We start from the raw sequence: 12,755 nt of genomic DNA on the forward strand, positions 1-12,755 counted from the left end.
TTTATGTAGGCGACTGCCACTCTGTTGTCCGACAGAATTCTGACGTGCTGGCCCTGTAGATATATGAGGAATTCTTTAACAGCCAATTCAATTGCCAACAATTCCCTCTGATTGGATGAGAATGTTGTGAAGGGTTCCCATTGTCCCTGAACCACCATGTCCCCCATATAAGCTCCCCACCCCGAAGAGCTGGCATCTGTGGTTATTACTTGGGTGACATTTACTATCCAGGGCACCCCTGCTGACAAATTCTGTATGTCTAACCACCACCTGAGGGAGTTCAGTGTTATAGGCCCCAACGTTAATTTCCCATTTAATACGCCATTTAGGGCTCTGTCATGGAATAAAACTTCTTTTTGCAGGGATCTGGTGTGTAACTGAGCCCACTTAACAGCGGGGATGCAAGATGTGAGTGACCCCAGTAGGGACATTGCTTGCCTAAGTGTCATGGAGGGTGATTTAATTGCTTTTAACACATAACTCTGGATTAGCACTATTTTTTCCCCGGGGAGAAGACACTGCTGTGTTACTGAATTCAAAATTAACCCCAGGAATTTTTGCATATTTAGAGGCTGTAATTTAGATTTTTCGAAGTTTATGATCCAACCTAGACGTTCTAGTTTAGCTTTAGTAATTTCCCATTGCGACAGACAGTGATCCACTGAGTTCCCGACAATGAGAAAATCGTCTAAGTAGGGGATTATAAGGACATTTGACTCCCTTAAATGTGCCATGACCTCTGCGATTATTTTAGTGAACACTCTAGGAGCAGAGGTTATCCCAAAGGGGAGTGCCCTAAACTGAAAATGTTGAATCCTACCCTCCATTATCAGTGCTACTCTCAGGTATTGTTGAAAATCAGTATGAATGGGTACATGATAGTAGGCATCTTTCAAATCCACCACTACCATAAAACAATTTTCAAAGAGCATTTTTATTGCAGAATTGATGGACTCCATTTTGAAAGTATGCTTTACCAGAAACTTATTGAGACCCTTAAGATTAATAATGGTTCTATAAGTATTATCTGGTTTTTGGATTAGGAAGAGGGGGGAGTAAAACCCCTTTCCTGTCTGAGAATATGGTACTTCCACCAACACATTTTTAGAACAAAGAGTCCTCACTTCCTCTTCCAGGGCAAATTGTTCAGTGGGAGATGAGCGCCAGGGTGTTAGCTTGAACTTGTCCCGTGGAGCCTGGACAAATTCAAGTTTGAGACCATGGGAAACAGTGTTTTTTATCCAAACGCTGTTTGTGATTTCTGACCATGCTGCTGAGAAATGCAGCAGTCTCCCTCCCACTGGGATTGCTAGTCATTGTTCTTGTTTCTTGTTTTCCGTCGGGTTACGGCGAAACATGAGACCTGTACTTCGTTTTCGCTTATCATCCCATCTGGATCGATCTCTGCCCGGTGAGAAGGCGCGCTTCCCTCCCCGATTGAACCTTCTTTTGTTGAAGGGACGACGGTATGCATTGAAGGTATTGGGAAACTTTTTCTTATCGTCTCCTGCCTTCTCCAGGAGTTCATCCAGGTAGGCCCGAATAAATACTCGCCTTTACAAGGGATAGCGCAGAGCTTTGCTTTCGCCTGCATATCCCCAGGCCAGCATTTCAACCATAGGGCTCTCCTTGCAGCATTAGACAGCCCCGCTGCTCTAGCTGCTAACTTAACGGAGTCAATTGAGGCGTCTGATAAAAACGCCGCCCCCTCCTGGATTACTGGTAAAGCCGCGATAATAGAGTCTCTAGAGGCCCCTTGTTTTAATTGGGTCTCTAACTGGTCTAGCCAGACCATCATTGACCTTGCCGTGCATGTTGACGCCACCGCAGGTCTTAAGGAGCCGGCTGCCATTTCCCAGGTTCCCTTTAAGAAGGTATCCACCTTCCTATCTAGGGGGTCTTTAAGCGTTCCCATATCTTCAAACGGGAGAGAGGATCGCTTCGCTACTTTGGCAATCGCTGCATCCAGTTTTGGGGCTTTTTCCCAGCTACCTACTGCTGGGTCGTCAAAGGGATACCTTCGCTTCTGTGCAGGTGGTAAGGAACCTTTCCTCTCTGGTTTTTTCCACTCTCTGTTGATAAGTTCTTGTATCTTTTCATTCAGAGGGAAAACTCTACGCTTTCTTTGTTCTAACCCACTGAACATCATCTGTTCTTTAGACAGTTGAGGCTTGGGTTCTGTTATACCCATTGTGCCTCTGACCGCTTTTATTAACTTGTCTATTCTTTCCAAGGGTAAACAAAACCGAGCAGCGTCTTCTTCCGAGGAGGAGGATGATGCTGCTGAATCGTCCGATTCTACGCTCTTTTCCTCCACCGACGAATCAGATGACCACTGAGTTTTTCGTTTAGGGCCTACTGACTGTGAAAGGCCCTTAATGGACTGCTTAACCTCCATCCTAACCATTTCCTTCAGACTGGCCGCAATAGAAGAGGATTCTTCTGCTACCTGAGGGGGCAAGTAAGGCAAACTAGTCTAATGAACTAAAGCCATGACCCCCTCCCCCTCTTCCCAGACCTCACCGTCTGCTGGATACAGGGGTCACATAGCTTTTTAGGGTATGAGTCAGGCAAGGGAACCCCGCAGATGGCACATTCCCTATGCTTTGTTTTACTGGTGTTTTTCTTCCCCTGTGAAAACATATACGAGGGGAGACTAATCACTGAGTGAACATTCTCGAAGATCACTTACCAGTGGATGCCCATACCCAGAAAGCTACCGAAGTACGAGGGGGATTTTTCCTGGCTGACACTCCAGACCCCTGTCTGGAGGAGCTTCTGTGGCCAGATCCATCGCTCTTTTTTCCATGCTCCTTCTCCACAGATATCTGAGGTGCTTCGTCCAGCAGCAGAGGCTGCTGATCCTGATCGGACTCCATCCTGATTTGGAGGCCAGAAGCAAGGAAGGCACGTTTGGCGCACGATATATAGCCCCTCCTTCGGTCAGCGTACTCGTGCCGCGCTTTCTGGTTGCTCTCCTCCCCCCCTGCAGCTGCAGGGGATCAGCCGACACCTGAGGGTGATCGGCGCACACTTTCCGGTGGGCGCCGCCATCTTGGAGCCCCTGCGCATGCGCAGAAGCTCCGCGACCCGGAAGTCACCGCCGGCTCCGCCCCCCGACGTCACCCTGAGTCCACAGCGCTTCCTGTCAGCGCTGTGAACAGCGTGGGACACCGAGACTTCGCCAGGAGACTCCGAGCGGCGCCACCACGATGCCGCCAATCCCACAGAGGCGCCCACAGCATTTTAGGGAGGGGAACCGTCATACTCACCACGCGCCGGCTCCGGAGACAGGACACCCCCCGGTGACCGCTCCACACTGAATAGTCACCGCCGTGCAGCCCTGCCAGGGCCACCGTGACTACTACAGGTACTCCGCACCGGCCGAGGTAGGAGACCCCCTCGCTACCAGAATCGGTCCGGCTGGCCTGGAAATCCTCATAGGGAATCTTCTGTAGGATCCAGTCCCTTCAGGAACAGGAAACCAACTGATGCATGGGAGAGGTGCCGCCCTTTTTGTATCTGTAGGTTTCCTGTTCCTTAAGGGCGGATCCCCTCTCTCGTAGTGCTGTCATGGGAGTCCGAATAAAACAAATTAATATTTTGATATGAAAAAGCCCTGCCTGAAACAAAAAAACGTTAGACAGGTAAACATGTTGAAAATTCAATGGGCTATTGAATATTTACCTTCTTCTCAACATCGTTTCCCGGAGGAAGGACAGGGCACGGCTATATTTATATTAAGGCCTTCAACGTATTGATGAGCCACTCGGGGCCTGCATCTCCTGGTTAAACTCCCTCTTGAAGCGATCCCTGAGTGACCGCCACCACTTCGTAACCCTTTCACCTGTAAAGAGAAGAATGAAATTAAAAAAAGTGTTAATTACAACACGTTCCGTTCAGCTCAAGAAATTACTTAAATGTGACTACTTACGTTCTCGAGTCTGCTGCCTTGGCTCAAGGTCCTCCCTTCTTCTTAGGCAAAAGGTTTTCGCATACTTCCTCCCAGAGCCGACAGTTCACAAACTGATCTGCATGCCTGCGGTCAGCCATGTTCCACAGCGGCTCCCGCTCGCGGACCTCCTCGATGAGGCGGTCCACATCGAGTCCGCCGTCCTCACCATCTGAGTCGGGAGCACACTGTGAAGACTGTGAAAAGAAAAAAAAAAAAGAAAAAATTAGTACACTGAAACACAAAACTACCAAGAAAAAAAAAAACTAAAAACTCACTGCTGGCTGACTGCTGCGGTGATGACGACGCCGACTCTGGGAGCGGCTGGGAGGACCTTCATAGCATTGGCCAGAATGTGCAGCAGACTAAAAAAAGGAAAAAGATTTATGTTTGATGTAGGCATATGTTGTATGAGTACTGTGATGTATGATGATCTGTTTTGTGTTGGGTGCACTGTGATGTGTGAAGCAACTGTTTTGCCATAACTTACACTCGGCGTGCCCGCTCCTGGCATTTCTCCACCCATCTCATCTCCTTCTGAGAGGCCCTTGGCTGTTTCAGCTTCCTGTGAAAACATAATTATTGCATATAGTGTTTAACAGAAATTTTAACTAGAACACCAAAAAATAAAATATTTTTAAATTACCGCAATACGCTGACGCTGTGGAGGAGGGCTCCCAGAAGAAGACATTTTTCAGTGGTCCCTGGTGGATCTGTAAATATAAAGAGACTTGTAAGCTACTATACACATTGAATTTGAAGCTTTGTGGTCTTTAATACTTACATCAGGAAAGTGGCTTGCTGGCTCGGTCCCTGCTGGCTCGGTCCCAGGTGGCTGTGGTCCCTGGTGGATCTGTAAGTATAAAGATACTTGTAAGCTACTATACACATTGAATTTAAAGCTTTGTGGTCTTTAATACTTACATCAGGAAAGTGGCTTGCTGGCTCAGTCCCTGCTGGCTCGGTCCCAGGTGCCTGTGGTCCCTGGTGGATCTGTAAGTATAAAGACACTTGTAAGCTACTATACACATTAAATTTGAAGCTTTGTGGTCCTTAATATTTACCGTACATCAGGAAAGTGGCTTGCTGGCTTGGTCCCTGCTGGCTCGGTCCCTGGTGGATCTGTAAGTATAAAGAATTTATAGTTAGACCCACCCCCCAAACTAGCTAATGTTAAAGATTTAATAACCACCCTGCTCAAATGATCTGAGCAATGATCATGCAGGACAACAACAAAAGTTTTGAGAAACAAACCCAAAAACAAATATACCCAAGGCACACCAGTCTGAGCTGGATTACCTACTTCAATAGTATGTGCAAGCTGAAAAACCATTTCCCCCACCCAAAAAAAAAAAAAAAATACCCTCATGTAAAATTGAAATGCCCAAACACCAGTTGAAAATTTATTGACCACATATGTGATTTGAAAAGATCCCTTTAAAAATTACTTAAAAAAAATAAAATAAAACTTTTAAAATTTTTCAATTACCTTTTATATTAAAAAATAAACCCTCAACCAACTCAGTATTGCATGTGTGGCCATTTGTACATACACCAGTTTAAAATTTACCTTTCTGAAATGATACTACGGACATTTTGAAGAAACAATTTTTATTAATTATTTTTTAATTTTCTTTTTCTTTACCATCACAATTAGGAGCTACAATGCTCTTTATTTTAAATACAAGTACATTAACTGGAAATGTTTTGAACAATACAATTAAAAAAAAAAATTTTGAAAGAAAAAACCAAACACACACGCAAGACACATGCTCACACACTGAAATCACATGCTGCACAGACCACACTACTTGTTAAATACATCACAGTAAAAAAAACATGCACGCACACTCACCCAGATGCACGCACGCATGCACACACATGAAAGCACACAGATGCACACTCAATGCATGTACACGCACGAAAGCACACAGGCGCATGCACAACTCATGTACACGCATGAAAGCACACAGGCATAGGCAAACACACACAGATGCACAAAAGCACACAGGCGGACAAAAACACACAGGCGCACACAGACACACGCATACACACACAGACGCACGCAATAATGGCAGGACTCACACTGTCTGGACACTGGCAGGCCTCTAGCTGGCTTCACACTGGCAGGCCTCTGGCTGGAGCTGGACGCTGGCAGGCCTCTGGCTGGACGCTGGCTGGTGCAGGACGATGGCAGGCCTCTGGCTGGATTCAGGTTTATAGCTGTGGCTCTGGCTGTCTTCTGGCTGTCTTCTGGCTGTCTTCTGGCTTCTGTCTGACAGGAGTCTTGCTGGCACATTTGGGGGTGACGCCCCAGGCCAGGTTTATATAGATTTGGGGCCTGTCTGGCCAATTAGCTACAAATTCCTGAGTCTGAGCATGCTCAGTGTAAAAAAACGGATTCCAGCGCTGGATTCTATCATACGACGTGTCGCGAAGGATCCTGCGTCCATAGGCTTCCATTCTAGTCAACGACGTATGCCACAGGATCCGTCGCGACACGTTTTTCCGTCGCGACACGTTTTCCCGACGCAGACAAAAAACGTTACATTGAACGTTTTTTCCAGACAACGATCCGCCAAAACACGACGTATCCGTCGCACGATGGATGCGACGTGTGGCCATCCGTCGCGATCCGTCGCTAATACAAGTCTATGGGAAAAAAATGGATCCTGCAGGCACATTTGCAGGATCCGTTTTTTTCCCAAAATGACGCATTGCGACATATCTGAAAAGACGGAAGTGTGAAAGAGGCCTTATACTCTGCTATCTTCTAGGGCTGTATCCAACACATTTACAAGAACTAAAAAGAGTAAATAATAGAGAAAAAAAGACAAAACCCCAAAAGGAGGAACCATAAATCTACATTTATCACCATTTTGATATATAAACTTATACAGTAGAATACATATTTCACTCCCGACCCGCCCATTAAACTTCATATACAAGTGTAGTAAACTAAATCCTACATATAAGCTCAGTAATAACTAAATATCTAAAATACAGAATGATACAAAAATCAAAGCCTTCAGCTATGTGTAGGACATATTGTGGCACAAGGGAGAGCAAGCAGACATTTGCTATAACTTTTCATTACCAATGAGAATGAATTGTGGAGAAGGGTAGCCAATCCATCATTTAGTCTTTCAACAGAAAGTTAGATTCAATACCTGGAGAGTCTAACTATGGACCTCATATGACCTATTTACAATATTCCCTAATATTCATACAATGCCACACCAGGTGTATTAAGCAGGTATTACCCTGTCCACACCACTGGAAACATTATCTAACTAAACTTTCATGGTAAGCTACATACAGTACTGCGCAAAAGTTTTAGGCAGATGTGGAAAAAATGCTGCAAAGTAAGAATGCTTCAAAATACAAGTGAAAATAAGAAAAATGTAAATCAGATCAATATTTGGTGTGACAGCATCAATTCTTCTACTGTATGTATACTTGCACACAGTCTTTGAAGGAACTGGGCAGCGAGGTTGTTCCAAACACCTTAGAGAACTAACCACAGATATGATTATGTTAAGATTAGGGTTCTGTAAGGGCCATATCATCACTTCCTGGACTCCATGTTCGTCTCGAGGACACCAAGAAATGGCAATTTTGGGAACCGTAGATGCAGTTGTCAGACAAGAAAACTTAGTGAAAGGCACATTATGCTTAACTCCCTTTAAAATTGGAAGATGCACAGCCGTGCAAGCAGCTCACAACTGTCAGCAACCAGTTTCAGCCATTTACTGTTTGGTGAAGTCTGGCTAAAAATGGTCTTCGTAGAAGAATAGTGGCAAAAAATCTGTAGCTTTGACATGAAAACAAGACCAATTGAATCAACTGTGCAAGAAAACATAGGAATTGAGATGCAGAAACATGGTAGCAGGTGCACTATATTAATGAGTCAAAATGTGAAATAGTTGGCTGTAACAGAAGGCAGTATGTTTGATCTGAAAAGCTGTAAAATAATAAGTGTCTGCAGGTCACAGTGACGCATGGTGGAGGTTCCTTGCACATTTGGGGCAGCATTTTAGCAAATGGAGTTGGAGATTTGAACAAGATTAATGGTGTCCTCAATAATGAGAAATACAGGCAGCTACTTGTCCATCATACAGTATCTTCAGGGAGGTACCCGATGAATGCTTCAAATGTAATAACCTCAACTGTACAGCTAATGTCACTAAGAACTATCTTCAGTGGAAAGAAGAACAATGAGTCCTGGAAGAAATTACAGTATATGGCCTCCACAAAACCCTGATCTCAACACAATCGAGTTTGGGATTACATGAAGAGACAGATGAATTTGCGCAAGATCTATGGTCACTTCTCCAAATTGTTTAAAATACCCACCCTGCCGAGCCCCTTCAAAAACTGCCTGCAAACTGATGCTTTAATCCGGCTATTCCATAATTTGTAAATCATACTCAGCTTATGACCATCCTTCCAGGATTTACCTATGTTAGCGCAGAAAGTAGAAATCTCCACCTTGACTTTTTCTTAATTAGATGTTTAGATGCCCCCCTATGTTCACTAGTGCCCCAACCATCAAACTGTTGTAGATGTAAAACAAAATCATAGATACAGACATTTGACAGTGCCAAAACACCTGCATCATTTTCAATTGTAGAGTTTCCAGTTTAATTTTGTCATACTGCTTATTCCAAAGGAGTTCCTAGATGGTATACCTTATGAAAAAAAGACATGGGAGCCACACAGAAGCATTGTAAAGAAGATGCAATAGATGGGGCACAAAAATCTTTATTATCCCAATCAGCGATAGGGGAAGACAACACCAGATATCAATTTTGATTATAAACTTCATCAGATAGGCTTCCAGATTAAGAGAACATTTGGTGTTTTAGGCTATGTGCACATGTTGCAGAAATGCTGCGGAAATGTCCGCAGCATTTCAGCAACTCCCTGCAGCGGGTAAAACACATGCAGAATTCACAAGCGTTTTTAGCTTGCAGAAAGCTTGCGCTTTTACAAGCGATTTGAAGCATCGCTTGGAAAAGTGATTGACAGGTTGGTCACACTTGTCAAGCCTAGTGCTTGACAAGTGTGACCAAAAATATGATTGTTCTAACCTTCCGACGGCCCCTGATCTCCTCAGCGGCGCTCCCGGTGCGTTCCGTTCCCTGGGATGCTTTGCGCGAAGGACCTTTGTGACGTCACGGTCGCATGACCGCAAAGTCATCTCAGGTGATTCGCGCAATGCATCCCTGGGAGCGGAAGCTGCCGCATGCACCGCTGAGAGCCGGGAGGACTCCGGGGGCCTTCAGAAGGTAAGTATATCCCTATTTTTTATTTTAATTCTTTTTTTTACAGGAATATTGTACCCAGAGCCTGGAGGACAGTCTCCTCTTCTCCAGACCCTAGGTACTATCCACACATGAAGAGCTCACTTTACGCATGGTGGGCATAGCAGAATCGCCGCGATTCTGCAGAAATAATGAACATGCTGCGGATTTTACCTCTATGCGATTCCACAGTGGGAAAATCTGCAGCATGGGCACAGCAACTCCAGAATCCCATAGGATTGCATGGGAATGCATTTTTTAAGCATTTCCGCTGCTGCAAAAATGTGTCAGAAACGCATAAAAAATGCAATGTGGGCACATAGCCTTATACTAACTACTAGTGATGAGCGAGTGTACTCGGTACTTGGGTTTTCTGAGCATGCTCGGGTGGTCTCCGAGTATTTTGGGCGTGCTCTGAGATTATGTTTGTGTCCCCGCAACTGCATGATTTGCAGCTGATAGACAGCCTGAATACATGTGGGGATTCTCTAACAAACAGGCAACCCCCACATGTATTCAGGCTGTCTAGCTGCACAGTTTTGGCACAGTCAAGGGAAAGGTCCATTCTTGTACCCAAGTCATCTGATATGAAATGCAGTCAAAGGGAGAGACATTACAAATGAATAGATGTGGATGTATTCATCATAAAGCCAGTCTGGTCCACATGAATCACTCCAGTAATCACACGTGACAACCTACTGGCCAAAATTTTAGCCAGCAGCTTGACATCTGTAGGGAGGAAGGATATTGGCTGTTATAAGTGAGGCAGGGGAGGATTCTTCTCACTTTTTAGTAGTGAAACCATTGCCTCTTTCATTGAATATGGAAGGGATCCCATCTTGACGGATTCTTCAAAAAATAGTTACCGTAATAGTAGAGGAAGCTTTAAAGGAACTCAACAGGAAGTCCACCAGGGCCTTTTTGTTTTATTCCTGTTTTATTCCTTCTGCAGCCCCTCACCTAGCTGATCTATACTGAAGGGCTGTTCCAAAAACTTTTTATCCTTCTAGTTCTCTTCCTCTCTGAAGAGACAATTTGCATATATTTCCCAGAGGAGCATTGCGGCTTTAAGTCTCCTCATCTCGGCATGCTTAACATGTCACTCTCTGCAAGGAGAAACTTTACCCCTTGGATACCGGTCAGACACCTCTCACACAGCCAAACCAGATCTCACACTTTACATTGAGGGGCAGTACCCAGAAAAACACAGTGTCTGCAAATTGAGATTCTGGTTTTGGCTTTTATCCTAAGTCATGTGACAAGGCTCGTTAAAGTGTTGATATCGACTTTTAGGATTGTAACATAAGACCCTAAATATATCTAGGCTCTCCATAACCATCTCCCCACTCTTCGCGGTCAAGTCAGATATATGTAATGTTCCTCCTAGAGCCTTAACTTTGGTCCCTTATAAATGACAGAAGTTTTCTAACTGCAAAAAACTTAGTAGTTTCTGAGTCTTTTCAAGGATATATTCCTTTGGCATGAATAAAAACAATCTCAGTTTGCCATATTCTCTTTTGCAACTCCTGTGGGAGCTCACTTGTTTTGGATTTCCATTTTACTGATTCCATTAATGTTCAACCCCCATATATATGAATTCATGGTATCCAAAACAAAGGCAGCAGAAGACTTAAGAAAGAATATTTAAGAACATGCTCATGTAGAGAGAGCCTTCAAGGGTTTGTATCCAAAACTGGTTCCGACACCATAGGTCCATGATATTTGGGCTCATAGCACCTAATTCCAGCTGCACACGTATGGGGAATTGATTGCAGATGCTTCTAGGCAAGTAGCAAACAAATTACAAATATGGTAATGTACTGGTATTTTCTTTGTGATATCAATTCTAGACAGGGACATGGAATGTAGTGATGAAGAGTAAGAGAAACAACAATTGACCATAGGATGCCTGATACTCCACACAAAACACGCTTTTGATGAAACCCATGCCAAAGAGGTCTGCAGTGCCCACTCTGGTATAATTCCTATCTGAAACTTGTCCGAAAATGAATGTAGTCCATATTGAAATCACCCACTATAATAGCTCGAAAGAGTGGATATAAAGATAAATATCGTTTCCAGAGCTTCATCTGAGTATGGTGGAGGAATATAAAGTGCCACTAGAATACACAACACGTTATATAAAAAAACAGTATACAGAATTAAATTGGCCCTCCAAGTCTGCAACTACCTTGTTACATGAAATTTAGGCTTATTCCCCTAGAATGAATGGAATAGACCTCAATAGTGATGAGCAAATATACTCGTTATTCGAGATTTCTCGAACATTCTCGGGTGTCCTCCAAGTATTTTTTAGTGCTCGGAGATTTAGTTTTTCTTGCCGCAGCTGAAAGATTTACATCTGTTAGCCAGCATAAGTACATGTGGGGGTTGCCTGGTTGCTAGGGAATCCCCACATGTAACTAGCTGGCTAACAGATGTAAATCATTCAGCTGCGGCAAGAAAAACTAAATCTCCGAGCACTAAAAAATACTCGGAGGACCCCCGAGCATGCTCTAGAAATCTCTAGTAATGAGTATATTCACTCATCACTAGACCTAATGTTATTCATGCACCACCCATGCATGATGCAGCTAGTGACGTTTGTCTTTGTCAGGACTCTGAACATTTTTTACCTTTTGTGCATTACTGCCCTTTTCCAAGATGGCGTCTTTGGTCTCATGTGCACTGTGTCTTCCTGCTATAAAACTCCACCCCAGCTGTCATGGTCCCAATGGCAGGGAATTTAGCAACATAACATGGGCAAAAACAGGACGAGCTCTAGGGTGATGGAACCTGAGCTGACCGCGATCCTGAACCTCAACACTCAACTAACAGTAGCCAGGGAACGTTCCTGGGGGGCCCCTAGACGTCTCGCGCCAGCCGGAGATCTAGCTTCCCCTATCAGAAGAATAACAGACCTATCTTGCCTCCAGAGAAATATTCCCACAGAAATAGCAGCCCCCCACATATAATGACGGTGAAATGAGAGGAAGGCACAAACGTAGTTATGAAAACAGATTCAGCAAAATGAGGCCCGCTTAAGCTAGATAGCAGAGGATACAAAAGGTGAACTGCGCAGTCAGCTTAAAAACCCTTCAAAATACCATCCTGAAATTACTTGAACTCATGTGCCAACTCATGGTACATGAGTGGTAATTTCAGCCCACTAGAGCAACCAGCAGCAGAGAATTACAAATCTGCAAGCTGGACTAAAAAAACATGAAAGCAATCATGAAACAGGGAAATCCAGACTTAGCTTGTCTTGAAGGCCTAGGAGCAGGTAACAGAGACACACTGATACATTGATAGCCGGCAAGGGAATGACAGGAAAGCCAGGTTAAATAGGAAACACCCAGCCTCTGATGGACAGGTGGAAACCAGAGACCGCAACCCACCAAAGTCACCCAGTACCAGTTGTAACCACCAGAGGGAGCCCAAAAACAGAATCCACAACAGTACCCCACCCCTTGAGGAGGGGTCACCGAACCCTCACG

This window comes from Ranitomeya variabilis, chromosome 5 (genome assembly GCF_051348905.1).
Source record: "Ranitomeya variabilis isolate aRanVar5 chromosome 5, aRanVar5.hap1, whole genome shotgun sequence".
NCBI classification, from domain to species: domain Eukaryota; kingdom Metazoa; phylum Chordata; class Amphibia; order Anura; family Dendrobatidae; genus Ranitomeya; species Ranitomeya variabilis.